Here is a 19,002-nt window from a genome sequence, read left to right on the forward strand (position 1 = left end):
CTATCATTGGATAATTACAATTAAATCCTTTCATTTCTGTGCTCCCACCTTCAGAAAAAAAGGTTATAGGGAGCCAGGGATTGCACACTTGAAATACCTTGGCCTTGTTGCCAGTTCAGTCTCACCTGCTTACACTGATTTATTGTGATTTTTTTTTTTCCAGAGGGCAAGACTGAAAAATACATTTCCCCCATTATAGTTAATAGATTCAGGAAGTAATTTGCAGATCAGGAAACAATGGATCTGATATAATAAAAGCACTGCCTAGGTAATTCATAAGGAAGATAAACTTGTATTGTTAAGCTTGCACATTTTACTCTTTATTTGTAGGCCATGTATTGCTCTCCTGTGCTTTCCACCATTAAGCAGTAACATTATTGCATTAGTAAAAAAGCTGCTTTGACTGGTTTTCAGAACCACACACAGGATCAGATCATGCATTTTACTGAATTATGAAGAGCTGTGTTATATTTGTTTATAACTGCTCACTTAGTTATTGCTCTCAGGGCTCCGTGTTACAATTTAATCACTTCCCTGCATCTCTGGAGCTCTCACGGGCTGAGGCAGCGCAGGGACAAAGCAGAGTGACTGGCAGCCAAGTGTTTCAATCAGTCAGGATACTGATTTATTTCTGCGAGGAGGAGTGTAAAGGAAATGAGAGTGGCTGTTTTTTTGTAAGTGATGCGCTGAATAGTCATCAGCTGAATGCTGGAGGTCACACATAAACACTGAAATCTTGAGAAAGGGAAAAAAAACCCACAACAAACCCACAGGAGTGTGTCTTGTCACCCTCACTGCACACAGGCTTTGATGCTCAGCGTGTCCTGGAAAGGCAGCACAAAGGATGAGTCTGGAATCCTTCCACTTACAGGGTTTTCCTCACAAAAGAAGGGATATGAAGCATTAAAAGGCAGGGTGTAAGGAATTCTTTGTTGTCCAGTTACTGAACACACCTGTGCAGATTTTAGCTGTATTCAGGATTCTGGTGTTGCAGGATGTTGAAACTGGACCCAAAGAATTGGAATAGGGCATGTGGTATATATATCTGTCCAAATGCATCCCTTTTGGAGTTAAAAACATAATTGAGAAAAAAATAGGAGTAAAAACATTGGTGGAATATTATCTCTGTGCTTTAAAAATACTATGCCTGAGATAGGAACAGATACATTAAAGTTTTCATTGCCTACTTTGAGGCAATAGAAATAATGTAATTTTATGTCCTCCTTGAAGTGCTGGTTTTAATCTGAAAAACATAATTCTTTTTAGATAGTCAAAACAATAAATATTCTGTAGCAAACCTGACAGCATTAGATGATGTTTACAGGAAAAACACTTTATTTACAGGAAAATTCAACTGAAGTTTTTTGCTAATGGTGTATCATTCCTTCTTTATTCCATCTGAACTCATTCAGATATAAAATCCAGAGGAAGCCAGCAGATAGTTTTGAAGGAAATTAGGTCTCTCTAAAATTTTAAACCTCCAGAGCCCACTGAAAATCTGCGCTCAACAATCACTGCTTTTATAGCAAGGAAGATACCTTGGCTATCAGGAGGCTGCTTTACTGGGGTATTCCCTAGAAAGCCCCCTCTAGCCTAGCCTACATTTCATCCTCTTTTTCTAACCTAAATCCTCAGGTTGTCAAACGCTTTCATAAAGTGTATGCACTAAAATTTGATGAAAATGTGGCTACATAGAGAAAGAACTACTTTAGGAGAAGCTTTTAGTGCTGACAATAGAGAAACTTTTTACTGTCTCATGAAAAACTGAAACTCTTGACTGCAGGGAGGGAAAGGGAGACTTGCCTCTTGGTCAGAGGAGAAATCTCTGGGTTTGCTGCTAAATGCACTCAGGGGAAGTGAAGGTATCTGCAGTATAAAATAACAAAATATAAAAGCAGCCCTTGCTGTTGCAGAGACTGGATAGGAGAAGCCCCACTTTTTTGATTACACTGATTTCTGGATGGTTTATGCATCCAGATGAATTGATATTTCTTTTGATGGTGTCCATTAAGACACAGATTTTGAGGCCTATTTTGTCTCTTTCACAGGGGAAGTGTGTGATATGTTGATAGATGTATGATCATGATAGTTTTGGAAGATGAAGGAGAAGAGAAAATGTGCTGTGGGCAGGAAACAGCTACTTCAGCATTTCTTTTCCCTCCTGTCTTTTTTTCCTGAGCTAACAGTACATTCAGCCTGAATACAGATCTGTTCTTAATGTGTTCAACTGCATTATTTAGCCCACCACTGCAAGCCAAATTGTTATCCGTGGAGATGGAATTGCTAAGTTGATTTAATGGAGCTTTGTTAATCTGGAATTTCATTTATATCTTGTCTTGGATGTGCCCACTGTCGCTTCCTTGTGTTTAGGAAGTGTGATTTTGGCCAAAAGGCACAAATTTACACCAAGAGCAGCTCTTTAGCTCCTGGATACCTGCAAGAAGGCTGTCGAGGAGACTCTTGTCTTGTGAGAAGCACTTAAAACTTACTATTAAGTCCTGTAGTGCCTCTGTTTGCAGCACATCGATCCTTTGGAAGCGAAGCCCTGAAGGAGCAAATCTCTGTTGTGCTTCGTGGCTGTGAGTAATTACTGAGCAGCACAGAGAAGAAAACCTGAGTGGTTTATTCCTAACCTGTTTAAGTGGCTGCATTCCTGGCTCCTGCATGGTTGGAATGGGAACCACCAATTGAAAACACAGCCAGCCCCTGGCTGAAAAGATCTGCAGTGGTTATAAAAACTGAGAGAGAGGGAGAGAGATATCAAATAGTCTCCTGGAAGGATATGGATAAGGATTATATAAAAGAGAGAATTTGCAAGCCTGGAATGTGTTTTTCCCCTACAGTGTCTATTTCCATTTTCTGTGAAATGGCTTTTAATATTTAGGTTATTTCACATTTTGTTATAATCTCTTGGATGGAGATCAGATATGAGATTTACGGTCTGAAAACAGGTTGAAATGGTTCTTGATGGTGTCAGGAATATTTGCAAGGTTTTAGCAGCTGATAGGGTGCAGATGAGTGGATAATACAAATAATAACATTTATTATCTCTATTGCTATCCCATTCCCCAGAACTGTGGAGGTGAATTGGAGCCCTCCTTGCCTTCATTTCCCCCCATGGTCCTGGGCACTGTATCAAACAGGAAAAAAAAAATCCCAAGTTGTGTTTCAGAATGCTTGATAGTGGAGACACTTGCAGTTTTCTGATGAGGAAATAGCAGAGTGATGTGACTGGTTATGAGCTAGTCAATGGTGTCACTGGTCAAATATCAACATCTTCTACCCCTTGCTCTCTCATTCATTAAATCACACAACAAATGACATATTCAAGGTGAAATTTTAACAACAAAACCTGTGTGGCCCAGGTTTGGGAGGGCACTTTGACCTGTCCCCGAAGATGCTTTTTTTGGCAGCACTGTGTGGTGATACAGACAGAAATGGGATGAGTGCAAGCTATTAGTGGTTTAAGAATATTATGTGTGATAAAATTACAACCTCTCAGCTGTCCCACCTTCCTCAAGCAGTGCACCCAGTAATCCTTTCCAGATTGCTTTTCCTGAGGCCTGATCTGATGGAAGAGCAAATAAACTTTGGCTACTGAGCAAAGTAACCCTCTCACCTGGCTTGAGTGGGACTGACCTGGGCACTTTGACTTTCTCTAACAGACTTTGCAGGATCAGGCTTCTGTTTGCAGGATTTGGTAATGCATTTCTTAATGGAAAATGAAAAAGTTCTGTTACCTGTGAAATGTTGAGCATTTAAAGCTTTCCTCCCTCTACCAGCTTTCTAGGGTTTTTTTGTTTCTCCTTAGAGTCTGTTCTTTCCCAAATTATTCTGTCTCCTCAGATCAATCTTCAGCTAAAAGTGAGGGCAGATTTGCATCATGAGCAGTTCAGTGTCTTGAAGCTGAGATTTTGTTAGGGAAAATATGTGATGCAAAGAGAAAAGGTGGTCTTGCCCAGATTCCCATGTTTGTCTGTAATTAATGTATTTCTTTCCTGTTAGTTTCAAAGGATTTCTTTCTAGTCAGGAGTTAAATGGACTCATTCAGTGTTTATATTTATGCAAATGATCATTGTGTCACTCGGGTTGCAACATTAAAGAAAAAAAGGCAGATATTTTACATGCCTTTGAGTATTGAAGTGATTACAATTACCTACATAAAAGCAGTTGCTTTATTAATTAATTAACTTGGAGAAAAATGTCTAGTGACCCTCTGAAGGAATATCAATAACTGAAACATTAATTATGTAAATAAGATCTGCCTTTACTGTTCATTATTCATCGTTTAACATGAAAATTGCCTTTTAAAATAAATGCTTCGTTCATATATTTCAATAAATGTCTAGTCTGCCTAGCTTGTCACTTGGATCTAGATTTTGAGTCAAAACCTGTAGTGACATCAGTACAGACCTTGGGACACTTCTTTTGAGCCACCAACACCCAGTTCCTGCTTGCTGGGCTGGCATTTTTTGGGGGACGGGCTCTCTGAGGCAGCAAATCCCCTTTGGGAATGAGTTTTTGCAAAATTCTTGTCTGGAGAGGCACAGTTGCTGCATTTTATATGGGTGAGGAAGGAGAGGAAAGAAGCGGCAAAATACTTGCAGAGCTTTTGTGATTTTCCCTTCATTTCAGAAGGGAGGTTGCAGGGCCAGCCCAGCTCCAAGTCCTTTTGAGTTGTGGGATTGAATTTTTCTCTGAGTCAAAAGCAAACAAATACCACAAGGAAAACAAGGTTGGCCCACGTGTTTGGTGACTGTGATCTTGTACTCTCAGTAAACTTGCTGGTCCTTTTTACATTGGGAGGATGTGACTGAATGCCTCCTGGCAAGTGCTGCAGGTGATTTCATACAGTTATGAGAATCCTTTCTTTGTAAAGGGCTCTGCCTTTTTGTTTTCTAAAGTTTCACCCAGCGTGTTAAGCAAATGCTGATGAGGGATTCCTGGAGGGCTTTATTTCTTTTCACATCCCTAAAGACAACACACAAAGGTTTCCAGGGTTACTTTTTTGCTCAGGTGTCTGTGAGTGCACCTGTAAAGAGGAGAGAGAGGAAGAGCTGTGTCTCTGTCTCATAATCTCAAAGGCTGTGCTGCACGTAATCTTGAGTGTGCAGACAAAATACAGTAGCTGTGCAGTCCCAGAAAATCCTTTACTCTCCACTCCCTGAAGAGCACCTGCTTATGAGCATAAGACATTCAGATTCCCTTTTTTTTAATGCCTCAGAATTCACTTTGCCCATTGCAGGAAGAGCTGATGGAGAAATATGTGTGTGTGTGTCCCCCCTTTCCCTTATAGCGTGATGGATTGTGGAAGTCCTGATTGAAAATTCTAATCACAGCCTTGCAGTCCTTCAGATCACAACCCCTGACAGTTGATTCACTCCTTTTCATGCCTGCTGCCTCTGACTGCTCCTGGTGCCTCGTCTGCATGAGTCTATCATTAGCACACAAAGCATGATGGATTGGCCAGGGGTACCTCTGTCCTCAGAACCTGGGAAATGCTTCTCTTTCAGAACCAAAGAACCTGTGTGTGACATCGTCATGAATGAGAGAAGAGAGTAATACAGTATTGGAGGTGCCTGTTTGCTGCCACTGTTTAGAGGGAAAAATTGATGCATTATGGGCACTGTAAGTACCTGGACTGTTTGTTTGGGGTTTGGCTCCTCGCTGGGAATGATGCAGAAAGTCACGGGTGTGGAGCAGTGCAGGAGCTGAGCCTGGCAAGTGCACAGCAGTTTAAGGGTTTTTGGAAATCAGGGCTGCAAACACTTCCAAAATTCTACTTTTGGAACTTTTCAGCCTGGTAACAAAATAATTTAAGTTTCAGTGAGATCTGATGGTTAAGATGATTACAAACAATGGCTCTTGTGGGCTCAGTTCACTTTGGTGGATTCTCTTCTTACACACCCTTGCAACAGGAAACTTTTGCAAATGTTTGCATCTTGCAAATGCTTTTATTCATCTGTGTGACTTGGCATTTAATGTTTCAGTGAACAAGACAGTTAAGTTTTGGCTCCAGTGAAAGATTGATAGGAACAATTTTCGAATGTGGTATCACAACAAAGTGAAAATATGTCATGTTCAAATACTGAGCTCTGATGCGTCATGTGGTCTTGTAATAAATGAAGTAGCACCACCAACCTGACAGATGTGCAAGAAAACGGTTTTAAATTTATGATGATTAATTTTCAAGATGAACTGCAATGAAAAAAATTGTTAGTAGATACTTAAAGAAGGTAAGGGGAAGCAGCTTTCTGAAATGAGAACAGGCAGGTAATGATAAAGCTGCCTTCACTTTCATGTTTTGCTTTCTGAAATTTTAGCAGTGGAAAAATTCATATTCTGGCTGCTGCAGCTGGCGTTAACAGCTACTCATGCAAGTGTAACATCACACAGAAATTCCACTTCTTGGATTTGTGCTGCTGCTTTCTGCTGCTTGTCTTGGAAGTAGGAGTAACTCAAAGCAGAGCTGAAGGGTTTCTACCTGGTGATTCTTTCAGAGCCATCAAAATAAAACAACACTGAATTTAGTGAGAAGGCAGAAGTAGCTTGATACTACCTTGAAAGAAAACCAAACATTTCTGAAACTCAGCACGTTCGTTCAATTTGAGGATTTGCCACTTGAACATTGACTTCAGTTTGCACTAGGGCAGTTAAACGTAAGTGATAGTGTTTGAAAAATATAAACTGATCTAGTTAAGCATTTTTAGGTAATTTCAGGCTAAAAACAGCCTTTAGTGAAATCAACTCCTGCCAAATGCAAGAAGATAAAATAGTGCCCATCCCTAGCAATAAATTCCATTATTTCAAGGAGCTATGTCCCAGTGAGGCCAAAACTGAGCTTTCCAGCTGGAAATGGAGAAAAACAGCCTCAGAAAGGATGTGGGCTGTACTTTTTTTCAGAACAGGGGTTCATAATGGGAAAAAAAAAATCCTAAGTGTCAGTGTCACATTATTTTGAAACAAACTAAATGCATTTAAAAGGAGATGTTCTGTTTGTCATTAGCACTATAAGCTTTTACATGGGAATGTTTTAAGCTGACAAGTTATGTGGGAAACCCCAACAATTGTCTGCCAGCTGTTAATTTCAGGCACTGTGAGAACAACTGGTCTGTAGCATCTCATTGTATCTGACATTCCTCATCTCCAGCAGTGCTCCCTCTTCTCTGTTAAGCATCCTTGATGGTTCTAGAATTTTCCCTTATTATTTGAGGGAAATGATAATCATTATAATTATTTGGGACAGTGGTTGTTGAACTCAAAGGCAGTATTTTATCTGTGGATTGCAGTTTAAGTTCACTTAATAGAAAGTGAAAATTCTAGAAGCCATTTAAGCTGTCTGAAGACAGATCTGAATGCACGTGTCCTTTTTTTTTTCTGCAGAAATACTTGTCAAAACAAGGTCTCTGCTGGTCCCTATCAGGTCCCTGTCTCACTGTGCCCAGAGGAAAGAAAAAACCAAAACGTCTGAAGAGCTTAAGGAACCAAATATAAAATTAGTATAATAAGTATAAAAATGTCAAAACAGATGGGGTGTATCTGGAGATGTACTGGATATTGTGCTTGCTGCCTTTAGTGCACTTCCTAATGGCTTTCATACAAGTTGCTTTGGCCTGTAGTCTTTATTATTTGGAATTGTTTTTATCCACTAAGATATTCAAAGAATGTGTTTTTATCCACTAAGATATTCAATATTCATAGAATACCTTCAGCTAATACCAGTGTCTGTGCTGGAGGGAAAAAACTTTATTTAGCAGATGCTTGTGAATGCTCTGTCCCTTCTCTGGAATCACCAGTAATCCATTGAAAATTCACTTCTACCAAAACTGGAATTTTTCCCAATCTTACTGTGTTTTAGAAGTGTTTTAGAATACTCTGGGAGACTTGCATGATCAGCACTGCTCTGTTGTACTGTGGCATTTACAGGTGGATAGAATTCCAAGTTTGTTAAGCACAAATATTCTCAAACATTGGTGTGTCACATTAATGTGTCATTCGGTGATTCTAAGCTCTGTCAGCACCTGGCATGAGGTGACCTGAGGAATGTATTCATTGCTTCCAATGACAATTGCATTGTCTCTCTTTTGCAGTTTCTGACAAGTTTAGCTCTCAAATAACTGTGGTTATTTGCCATATGAGCTGGTGAAGCTTCCTAAGCTTTGGAGGTTAATTCAGGGGACATTTGAGTTTTATCTTGCCATTGAAGAAGTTCAGTTATGGTGGGCTGTGTTTTATTTAAAAGGGTGTAAAGCTTCATTATTGTGTAAGGATTTATATTATCTGTAGTTACACACAAAGATCTAATGGGTCTAAAGGCATGAGAAAAGTAGTTTTATTTTTAAAAATAATATATTTGTTCAGTTCTGTGTTTTGTCAGTGTTAACTTGGATTTTCTGATCTGTTTGATTCATTTCACTACATCAGAAAAGATTTCATGAAATGATTATAAAGGCATATCCAAATAGCTCTCTATTACCACGGAGAGCTGCAGTTCTGGCCTTTGTAGCTGTACCCAAACACACTTTAATCCAGGCAGCAGGAGTGGTGCCCCTGTGCCAACTGTGCCAGCTCTGCCTCCAAGGCCACTGCCCAAGCCTGCCCAGCCCTCTCAGGGCTCACTTTCCCAGCCTGGTCCTGCCTTGTTTGGGCTCTGACTTGGTTCTATTCACTATTCAGGATTCCTATTTCCTAAGTTTAGGTGTAAATTTACCTAAACAGACAGTGTGGATTGTTTTGTAAAATTTTTACATTTCCTCACGTCTTTTGCTTGTGAGTAAAAGGCTTCTTACTTACAAAATATTTACAATTTGTAATGCAAGGATGTAACTTCTTAATAGAAAATATTCATAAAACCGGGTTGATATTTGAGATTACTACTCTGAATCCTGTCAAGAGGCACCTGAATTACATCCACCACAGTGACTAACATTTTGACATTTACAGATGAGCCTTTGACTTCACAGTTTGTCAGATGTGACCTATGTATCCTCTGCTGTAAATACCTGGAATGTGGAGGATGAAGCTGGAATCTGTCTCTGCATGCAAAGTTTTGCCTTTCAATTTCACTATAAATAATTTTCATACCTTAAAATAGTTTCCCATGTGTAATGTGAGTTGCCACGATTGATATACAGTTATTGGATTATATTGGAATTATTAGTAAATAGAATATTAGAAGTATTTTGAAATAAAGATTGTTTAAGAGTTTTGGACCTTATGTAAAATATTCTGATAAGTACTTTGATGAGATAAACTAAACTGTTAGTGGAGATTTTAGTTTTCCTCTGAAATTGGAGAAATATGTTTCTCCTGAATACATGAGTGTAGAGTATTTTATGATGGTTTGCCTATAATGAATCTTCCAGTTTATTGATGGCAGCTGCTCAAACACACCTAATAATAATAATAATAATAATAATAATAATACAATAACTGTAAATTCAGCCAAGAAAGCTGGATTTCCATCCTGCTCTCCCACTCTTTGCTGGGAGTGACTAAATCACTTTTGCAATACACAATTCAATATTCTGGATTTCTTTTTAACTTGTGTCTGGCAAATGAAGGCAGACTGATCAAAAGGCACATTGTCAGATTACATAGGAAGCCAGGATTTGTACTTCCCCAAGAAAATACAGGTTTCCCTATTGCCCATTTTAAGTCCAGTGCCATACTTTATTAGGTATTAAAAATGTGATCTGTAATAAAATTGAAAAGAATGTATTGGTATGTTCATGTTTTAAGCAGTAATGGCTGTGGCTTGTCTGAAATGGCCTAGACTTCATTTTAACATCCAGTGACAAAGTGGAAGGGCTGTACAAACGTATGGTACTTTAATTAATGGGGGCAATACTGAGCTTTGAAAGTCCTCTGGAGCTTTTGTCTCTGTTGGAACATTGTGCTGTGAATCTTCCCTAATAGTTAAAGCAAATGAAGTAAAATAGCCTTTGGGCTATTTTGTTACACTGTGTTGTTGGGGAAAAAAAATTAATCCTGTGCCATTTTGCATTTGCTGTCTGTGAATCAAACTGTGAAAGCTAATTTAAAAACTTTCACACTCGGCTTGAATGAGGACTGTCAGTGCTTGGAGAATGTCAAATTGAATGCAATTAGCTGGAGTTGGGCTAGCCTAGATAAACCCATCAGCCTCAGAGTGCTCAGCCTTAATGACTGCTCTGATAAACTAACACTGAGGTTACAGGAAAGAGTTTAAAGGCGTTGAAGTCCTGCTGAAAACTTGCCCTGTATAGAAGAGGTCTTTGAAACCAAAATAGTTTGTACACCAAGGGCCAGGGAGGGTGAGACCTTGTGGAAAGTTAAATATACAGCACAGAGGTGGATCTGGGAAAGGGAAACAAAACCACTGATGAACCTGCTCAGAAATTGTAAATACATCAATTATTTAAGTATTTGTTAATTGTTAAGCAGCAAGTTACCATTTGTGGTCTCTGAAGTAACTCAGTGTTACAGGTATTTGTAGAATGCACAGCTGGTACAGCTGTGGTGGAGTGAAATCTTGGAATGTTTCAGGGAATAGAGCACTACTGCTGTTCTAGGTTGAGGAAATAATGGGGTTTTGAAGTTCATCTCTTAATTGTATCTGTTCATCGGATGCTGCATCGACCTATAATGGGGACATTGGGTCCAAACTTAATTGATAAAGTGAAGTTCCATGGTTGGTCAGTGTGTTCAGAGTGACTTTCAGATGGGATTTGAGCAGGTCTCCCAGACTGCAGGTGCTCAAGAGAACAGGGAGTTTAGGAAAAAAGATTGGAGGAGAAATAGGTAATGAACAGCTGAAGTTGTGAGAGGAGTTATCTACAACATTAGCTGCTAATCTAAAATATAATGACTCTTCCCTTGGAAGTTGGGATGTTTGCCAGTCACTGAACTGTGGCTTTTGGGATATTATCTTGCCATGAGAACATCTTGGAAAATGTATTTGGAGCTTATTTAGAACATTCCTTTTTTTCTTTTCTCTCCTCTTTTTCTTGGAGAAGACTCCCTGCAGAGTTTTATCTCCAGGTGCTGAGTGAGGTCTCAGCCCAAGTTATTCCCTGAGAATTGTAGTGAGTGACCCCTGATTTTCCTCATGGAGAGAGAACCCTGATGGTAAATTGAAAAGAACTGAGCCTGTAAATTAGCATTTTACATGTCATCCCTTCTCACATGAGCAACGTGAATTGTGCAGACAACAGCAGCATTTTTAGTTAATGAACCCAGCCATGAGCACTGCTCACGTTTAACATATTTACAGGGGGCAGCATCCAGTCAAAAAATTCCATTAATTCTTTTTTTGCATGGATATTGTGTGCATGAGTGCATGCATTTATGTGTCCATTTGTATGTATGTGTATACTATTAGTGTATGCAGTGTTAAAGCATATAGAGTAATTCAAGAAGAATCACTGAGGAGGTTTCATTAGGCATGTAAATGTATTCAGCAGAAGATTTGAAATAACTCTTTAATGGAAAAAAAAAAGGAAAAACTGTGCCATTTGACATGAGAAATCTATTTTGAACGATAGTATATGCACAGTCTGTTTTCTGCTTTCCCTTTCTTGAAATTGTTGCCTGAAATATTATGGTGGCATGCAAAGGCTTGGAGTTTAATTTTAAATTTAATTTGCCTGAATGCTGCCAGAGTATTTTTACATAGACAGTAAAATTGTAACTTGGTAATACTTGGCATTCAGTTTCTATAGAAGTGGCATTCAGGATACAATTTCGGGCTCATAAGTAAAATAAGATGAAATCACACATGTTAATGATGATTTTAAAATATTTTCAGGACTGTGTAAATGTAATTTCTGTCTTGATTTTGTTAGTTTTATGGGCAGCAGGGGAGAGAGTTTGTAACAGTCATATATACGTATATTTAAAGCTGTGAATGAACTTTTTTCAATCTGTTAATCCAAATGTTCTTTAATGGCTAAAAATAGAATCAAATTACTTCATATAAAAAATCTGAGGCTTATTTACTGAGCTTCAGGCAGAATTATTTTTCCAGTAATATTCTGAATATTCTTGAATAGAGTGCTGAAAGGTTACTGTGCTGCTGAAGGCTGGGCTTCCTCACCTGTGATTGCTGATAATCTGGTTGTCCTTCCTGACTTCAGTCCTGATAGGAATGCCTCTTTGGTGGGAAAAAAAGCAATATTTTAATGGCTGTTATAATAGGAAGTGTTTGCTTTGAGGTTTCAGCGTAACTTTATCTTCAGCCTCTCTGTCATCATCTTGGACAGCAGCAGACCTTGAGCTGGGTGTCCTTATGGGGAATGCTGCTCTCCTTAGTGCTGCACCTGGAATCAGCTGGTTCAGGGCTGACCATGGTGCTTTGTTGTGTTCCAGAGGTGGTGGCACATCTCCCATGGGATGTAATTCACAGGGAGGACCAGAGGAGATAGAAGAAAGATTTTTTTTTTTTTTTTTTTTTTTTTTTTTTTTTTTTTTTTTTTTTTTTTTTTTGAATGTCACTTTTCCCAAAGGAGCTCTTTGGTTTAAAGATGCGCCATGAAGTCTCTGTGTGGTTGGTTGGTTTTATTTACTAAAATAGTGCTCAATAATGTATTATTTAATGAAGTAGTGAATTCTCTGAGAATTCACAGCTCAAGACTGTGTTTTGTCTTTCCAAGCACTTTCTGACACCCTTTGACACAGAGACCTGAAAGTCACAGCTAGAACTGAACATCCTGCTTTTCTTCCCTATCCTGTTTTTCTCAAGTCATATTTGAAAGAGAGTCACAGACCCGAATCCCATATTGCTGATGTAACTTTTGCAGGAGCAGGTGCTGAAGGAAAGCAGCTTGTGAGCTGAATTCTGGAAGGTGCTGCAGTGTGCTTGTTGTACACCCATGCTGCTGCTTTTTCCTGCATGGAATTACACTCACACAACAAACAAACAAACAAACAAACAAGCAAAGTAAATTACTGTTCCAGAACCAAGCACATCAGTGAAGAGATGCTGAATTTATCGTTGTCCAGGTGGGATGAAAAGCTGTGTGTGCAGTCACAGAGTAACTTCTCTTTCCATGGGACATCTGTAGGTACAGACAGCCCATGCTGGAGGATCAGAGTCAGGGTGGTGTGAGGAAGGCAGTCAGTCTGTGGTCATTGCTTGGGGAGCAGGGGAGGAGGAGGAGGAGGAGGGGATGATCTCATGCCTTGGGGCAGCAGGACAAGGTCTTGGAGGTTGAACTCTGTGTGCCATTGCTGCTGCTTGTGTCATGTGAGACGTCAGCCCTGGCACTTCCCTTTGGTAAAGTTACAAGGAGATAAAATCAGAACTCACCAAGGGAAATAGCACACAACTTTAACATGTGGTGTTACCAGACAGCATTATAATTAAATCAAACATCATCAGTAAACGAATCTCTTTAAAAATGGTCAGAAAGACTAATGAATTTCTTGTAAGAAGCATTAGTTTTGACTCAAATTTTATTAACAAATTTTGGGCTACAGTAACGTGCATTTCTTTGGTTGGACTACCTGAGCTAATGCATTAAGTATCATTAATTTCAGCTCCTGTGTAGGTGCCTGTAGCTTCTGTGCACCTATGAGTTGCAATTATAAAGTGTTCTCTGTGGCTGTGATTTGAAATCTAGAAAACTCTTCTAAGCATTGTTTACAAAAGAAGCAATATTTTTAGAAAATTAAGTGAACTTTTCTTTGCCAATGTGATACTATGTCAATAGTCTTTGGTTGGTTGGTTGATTTTTGTTCTTTTATTTTTTAATTGACTTTATTGCTGGACACTGTTCTGTCATGTTACTATTCCCAGTGTATAATAATATATAATATATAATAATAATAATATATAATAATATATAATAATAATCATTATTCTGCCCTTCTTGCTGAGTTTTTGCTAAAAATACATCTGAAGAAGAAACCTGTTATGCTTATTTTTTTTTAAGAAACATCTCCATTCTCTTATTAAAATTAAAGAATATAATGTATCTCAGGCTTCTTAAAATCCAAGTAGGATGAAGAATTCACTGCAGATGATCCTGTAGAAAGGCTTTGCAAGAAGAGGGCAATCAAGTAGGGATAATTAGAGTTACTATTTAAATATGCAGAAAGCAAAAAGCTTATCTGGAAGAGCAGAGTGAAGTGTAAGTACAGCGTAAGACTCACGTAAGGATGATTTGCAGGCAATAAAAATCACATCTCCCTGACTTTGTAAGTACAAACTAATAAGCAATATTTAATAATGGGGACTGTAATAGTGTGGGATATAAACCCAGTGGAATGTGATTTTACCATTAGATCTTACCTGAAGGGGATGGATTGGTTTAGCAGTGACAGAGTGAGGATTACAGGTATTTGGAGTGTGTGTGCAGTAAGGGATGAGAGTAATTGCTCCAGATAATCTCCGAGCAGTTAACTCAGAATAATGATGGGGAATTGGTGGGATTTGTATTCCCAGGTTTTACTTCTTACCTCTGAATCAGCCTGAAAGTGTGAACACCTCTGATGGGACTCTTGCTGCTCCTGTGGTTTGGAAAAGGTTTGCTGAAGAACAGAATTAATGTGCTGCTAAGAAAAATTCCTCCTTGGCAGAGAAATGGGTCGGATGGTCTTCAAGTTCTTAATCATCCCTGATTTTGTAACTCTGTCATTATTTTCATTAATTAACTTGAGTGGGTAACACAAACATCACACTTCTTCCAAAACTAATATTATTATTGCCTGCCATTTAGTCTGTTGATCTGAAAAAAAGCCCAAAAAGTGGTGCCTAGGCAATAACTTCATCAAATGTTATTTATCCGAATGGCTTTAATTGGGCATCATCTGCAGCCTCACCATGTACTGAGAGCCTCCCTGGGTTCACAAGCTGGGCAAGGCCAGGCCTGCCTGATGCTGGGCTTTGGGAGGCAGGAGCTGCTGGAAAAGCTGGAATTCAGGAGCTGGTTCTTCCCTGGGGCTCAGCTACAGAGCAGCGGCTGCCAAGGGTGCCTGGCTCAAAGGAGCCAGGGGCCTGACCACTGGAATTCCTTTGAGTTCCCTTTCACAAGGCCATGGGTGCCTAACCCAGTGGGCCTGGCTACCTTCCAAGTGGAGTAATTAAATTCTGCATTCCTGAATTCCCTCTCGTTTTAATTGGGTTTGGAATTCTTCACCTTTTGGCTTTAAACTCGCCTGGTGAAACAACTGTTTTCTCGTTACAGCAAGGACTTCATTTCAGATCAGGGTATATTACCCTTGAATGTAATGTACATTGCTGTAAGTGTGCCAGGTGTTTCAGGAGAGCACTGTACAACATTTTAGTTCTATTTTTAATTGATTTTCTTTGCTGTACTGAAGTGCACCCGTTTGATGGTTATTTCTGTTCACTTTCTCAGTTTTCAGGCCTTGTTGAGACTGTAGAATCAAAGGCAATTCATGAAAATATTTTAGATCTTTGCTGCATCCAGGAAACCTTCTGTTTGTTTCTGTGTGCAGCTTTCATCTCTTTTGTGTAGTCAGTGAAATCTAGGGCATCACTGGAAATTCAGTTTTCAGCGTGCATCCAAATGTTCACCTGATCATGGAGACTGCTCAGCACTTCACAGGAACCAGCTGGTAAACAAGGGAATCTGTGCTACAGCTCCCCTAAAATATGGCTTGGTTTCTACTGTGCCAGTAACTTCTGTTCATGTACTGGAGCCTAAATAATTGATTTATTTTTTTTTTCAGTGTGTGCCACAGCGCAGCATTTTAAAGCCCAGGCTGCCTTGTTGATGAGTATTGTGATTGTGCAGAAATTTTAATTAATGAATAGGGATGTCCAAAAGGTGGTAATGAGAGTGAATACATGGTTTAAATTTGGGAAGGTAATTTCTGGACAGGACAAATCTTTGATATGGATAAAATTCAGATTAGTTCCCTTAATGGTTTACCTGGCCCTTAGTGATGCCTAAATTTAGAACTTGTGAGCACCGCTGGCTCGCAATCAGAATATGTTTTTGCCTGCATAAAATGGAATTATATTAGTCAATTCACATTAGCCAAGTCTGAAGTCTGTGTCTGGTTGGATTTATTTGCACTGGGCTGATGACAGACTCTGTTTGGCTTTTTGTTTGACCTGGATATGTGTATCTTTCTTAGTGCTGTCAGTCTGCTCTTACTCTGCTCCCTGAATACTCTTGTTACTGAAAATCCAAGATCTGTAGCCCTTTATTAAATTATGGAGTACATTACTCACTCCTTTAGTATTTACCTTTGGGCATTAGGACTCTTTTTCCTGGAAAATAACCTGGTACGGGGTTTTGTGGGGGTTTCTGAAACCTCTCTGAAAGAAAAAAAAAACTGTCCAAGCATATCTGGGAATGCCTTAAAAAAAACCCCAAGTAGTGGAAATGAACACATCTGCTTTTTTTTTTTTACTTTTTAGATTAAGAAATATATTTAATGTAAATGATTGCACAAAAGTCTTTAAAAGTAGGAAGGTTCACCTGTGTTATGGACTATAAATTCACTTGGTATAGCATTCTGTCCCTTTTCTCTGTATGAATTCCAGAGGACAGCCCCAAACTGACAGAAAGCCTTTCTGTTGTGGACTTGATTTTGTTGGGAGGCAGAGAGGGTGGGCAGAAGCAGCATCCTGTCTTTCATCCTTCTGGATGAGGATTAATCATGATCACAGCTGCAGAATAATGCAGATCTTCGCTGGGGCTGGCGAGGGGGAAGGGATGGGTATGGGGGGAGCAAAGGACATCTCTGTCTTCCCTTCCACCAGCCCCTTCTGCCCTTTATGGAGGAGTTGGAAGGAGCAGAGTCCTGCCTTTTTTTTTTTTTTTTTTTTTTTTTTTTTTTTTTTTTTTTATTTTTTTTTTTATTTTTTTCTTTTTAAGTAGTTAATCTTTCATGCATCTTGTGTTTTGTTTTTCCTTTAGTCATAAAGAATGCACTCTCAACACACACAGAGTGTTTGCATGGCTTCCCTGTTTCCTTGATGATGCATCAGGCACTGGGTGCTGAAATTCTGCTGGTTCAAAGGCACACAGATTTACACCAGTGACTTTTACTGTGTCTCTGTAGGCAGCCCCGAAATGCCTTGCAGGTCAACTGTTCTTGAAATGGATAAAAGTGTGCTAATTCCTTCAAGGTAAATCAGAAGGATTATGACATCTAGGAAGAAGAATCTGCCAGACAGTTCCGAAGCAATATAACCAGGACTGACCCAACAGCATCTCTAAAGCTTCCAATAAAATTGCCTGAGGAGTCTGCCAAGAAGCCAGATGCTGCTGCTGGAAAAATACCTTCTGTAGCTTGGCATTTGTCCTGTAATTGCTTCCAAGAGAGAATAAACTGTAGCATGACAGTAGAAGGTGAATGGTTCCTCACTGCATGCTGCTTGGTGATTTTTTAAAAATATTTCAAAAATAAGCATTATTGTCTGATGTGTTACCACTCATGCAGATCCTTGTACTCATTTAACTGCTTAAGAGTTCCCCATTTGAATAATCAAACACTTTTTTTTTTTTTTCCCCTGTCCTGTTAGCCTGGCAGTTGTTTGATTTTTCTTTTCCTGGAAGTGATTTCCTTTTGCAGGGTCCCTAACCTGATCACCTGGGCTTTGACCCTATTAGGGTGTGAGGTGATCATGCAGCACACCTGCGTATGTCACAGTGAGGACCCTGTATGGATGTCTCTCTGTATGGAATTAGGATAGAATACACAACACCTGTCCCACACAGTTCCAAGGGTTGGATAGTCCTGTGGCTCTATTATCTGTTTAGTATATTTTCCAGTTATGGGAAGAGCACTGTCTATTACTATTCAGAAATGCTTCTGAATCTTACTTCCAACCAGAAAATGCATAAAAACTTTTTAGGGAATATGCTTCCTCTTTTTGAAAGTGGTTGATACTCCTACTGATAGAAAGCAGAGACATTTATGGAACAGTGCATAACCTAATCAGATATAAATGAGATGAGAACAGATAAGTGATTCCAAGAAAATCATTTATTTGACATTTCTCCAGTAAAATCTAGCAGCTGTCCTCAAATACTTGTGTTTGGTATCCTGCAGGAGCCCACCTGCTGTTCATCCCAGCAGTCCTGTGGGATTGCCTTCAGGAGTGGTTTGAACACTGAACTATTCAAATGGAGTGGTCAAAAGTAATTCTGCAGCTAAAACTCATCAGAGAATCACAGAATGACCTGGTTTGGAAGGGACCTAAAAGCTCATTTAGTTTAAACCTCACTGCTGTGGGCAGGAGCACCTCTCACTATCCCAGGTTGTTCCAAGCCCTGTCCAACCTGGGCTGGGACACTTCCAGGGATGGGGCAGCCAAAGCTTCTCTGAGCAGCCTGTGCCAGGGCCTCACCACCCTCACAGGCGAGAATTTCTTCCTAATCTCTGCTCTAAACCTATTCTCTGTCAGTTTGAAGCCATTCCGCCTTGTCCTGTCACTAAATGTCCTCGTGAAAAGTCTTTTTCCATCTTTCTTACAGGTTCCCTTCAGGTGCTGCTGGGCCACACTTGGGTCACTTGACAATTCAAAATATAGATATTTGTCAGTTGTGAACAGGAATGGAGAAGTAATTACTGTCTGTTTGTGTGAATTCATACTTACAGTCCCAGAAGCTTCTTGCTTTTTGCCTTTGCTGTGCTAGAGAATGAACTTTGGTAGGAGTCAGGTGGTTGAGTTTGGCGTAATGAAGCAAAAGTCCATTTCCAGCAAGGTGAATTCCTTTGAGCAGTTTTCCCAATACTTAACAGCCAAGAGAACACGGGCTGAGTGTTGAAAAATAGCAGTGAATAAAGATCCTGGCAAAGAGACTTTTTGTTCTTGTTGGCATTAGGAGGGTTTGCTTTGCTGTAGTGTCAGGAAGCTTCAGAGACTGGAAGGACACACAATGTACAGGTCAGCTCTTGTGGCTGAACAAATCTCAAAGCTGGTGCAAAATTCACATCCTTTAAGAAGGTCAATGTAAGGCATCACTCCAAACTTTACTTCAAAGTATAGCATAAGTTAGGTATCGTGCTGTTATTTTATTTTAAATGAATGAGACGGTG

The 19,002-nt window shown here is 39.5% G+C and overlaps 1 protein-coding gene across 2 annotated transcripts in view; it reads left to right on the forward strand.

The window, feature by feature from the left end:
* DAB1 (DAB adaptor protein 1) overlaps nt 1-19,002 on the forward strand; it is a 142,347-nt gene that overhangs the window by 14,020 nt on the left and 109,325 nt on the right. The window contains exon 2 of one of the 2 annotated variants that reach the window (XM_083867105.1): nt 5,514-5,628. The exons of the other annotated variant lie outside the window; for it this stretch is intronic. The gene's annotated coding sequence lies outside the window, so the exon portion shown is untranslated. The remainder of the gene's footprint in view (nt 1-5,513; nt 5,629-19,002) is intronic. 2 annotated transcript variants of the gene reach the window in all.

Source organism: Zosterops lateralis, assembly GCF_965231275.1.
Source record: "Zosterops lateralis genome assembly, chromosome: 9".
Lineage (NCBI taxonomy): Eukaryota > Metazoa > Chordata > Aves > Passeriformes > Zosteropidae > Zosterops > Zosterops lateralis.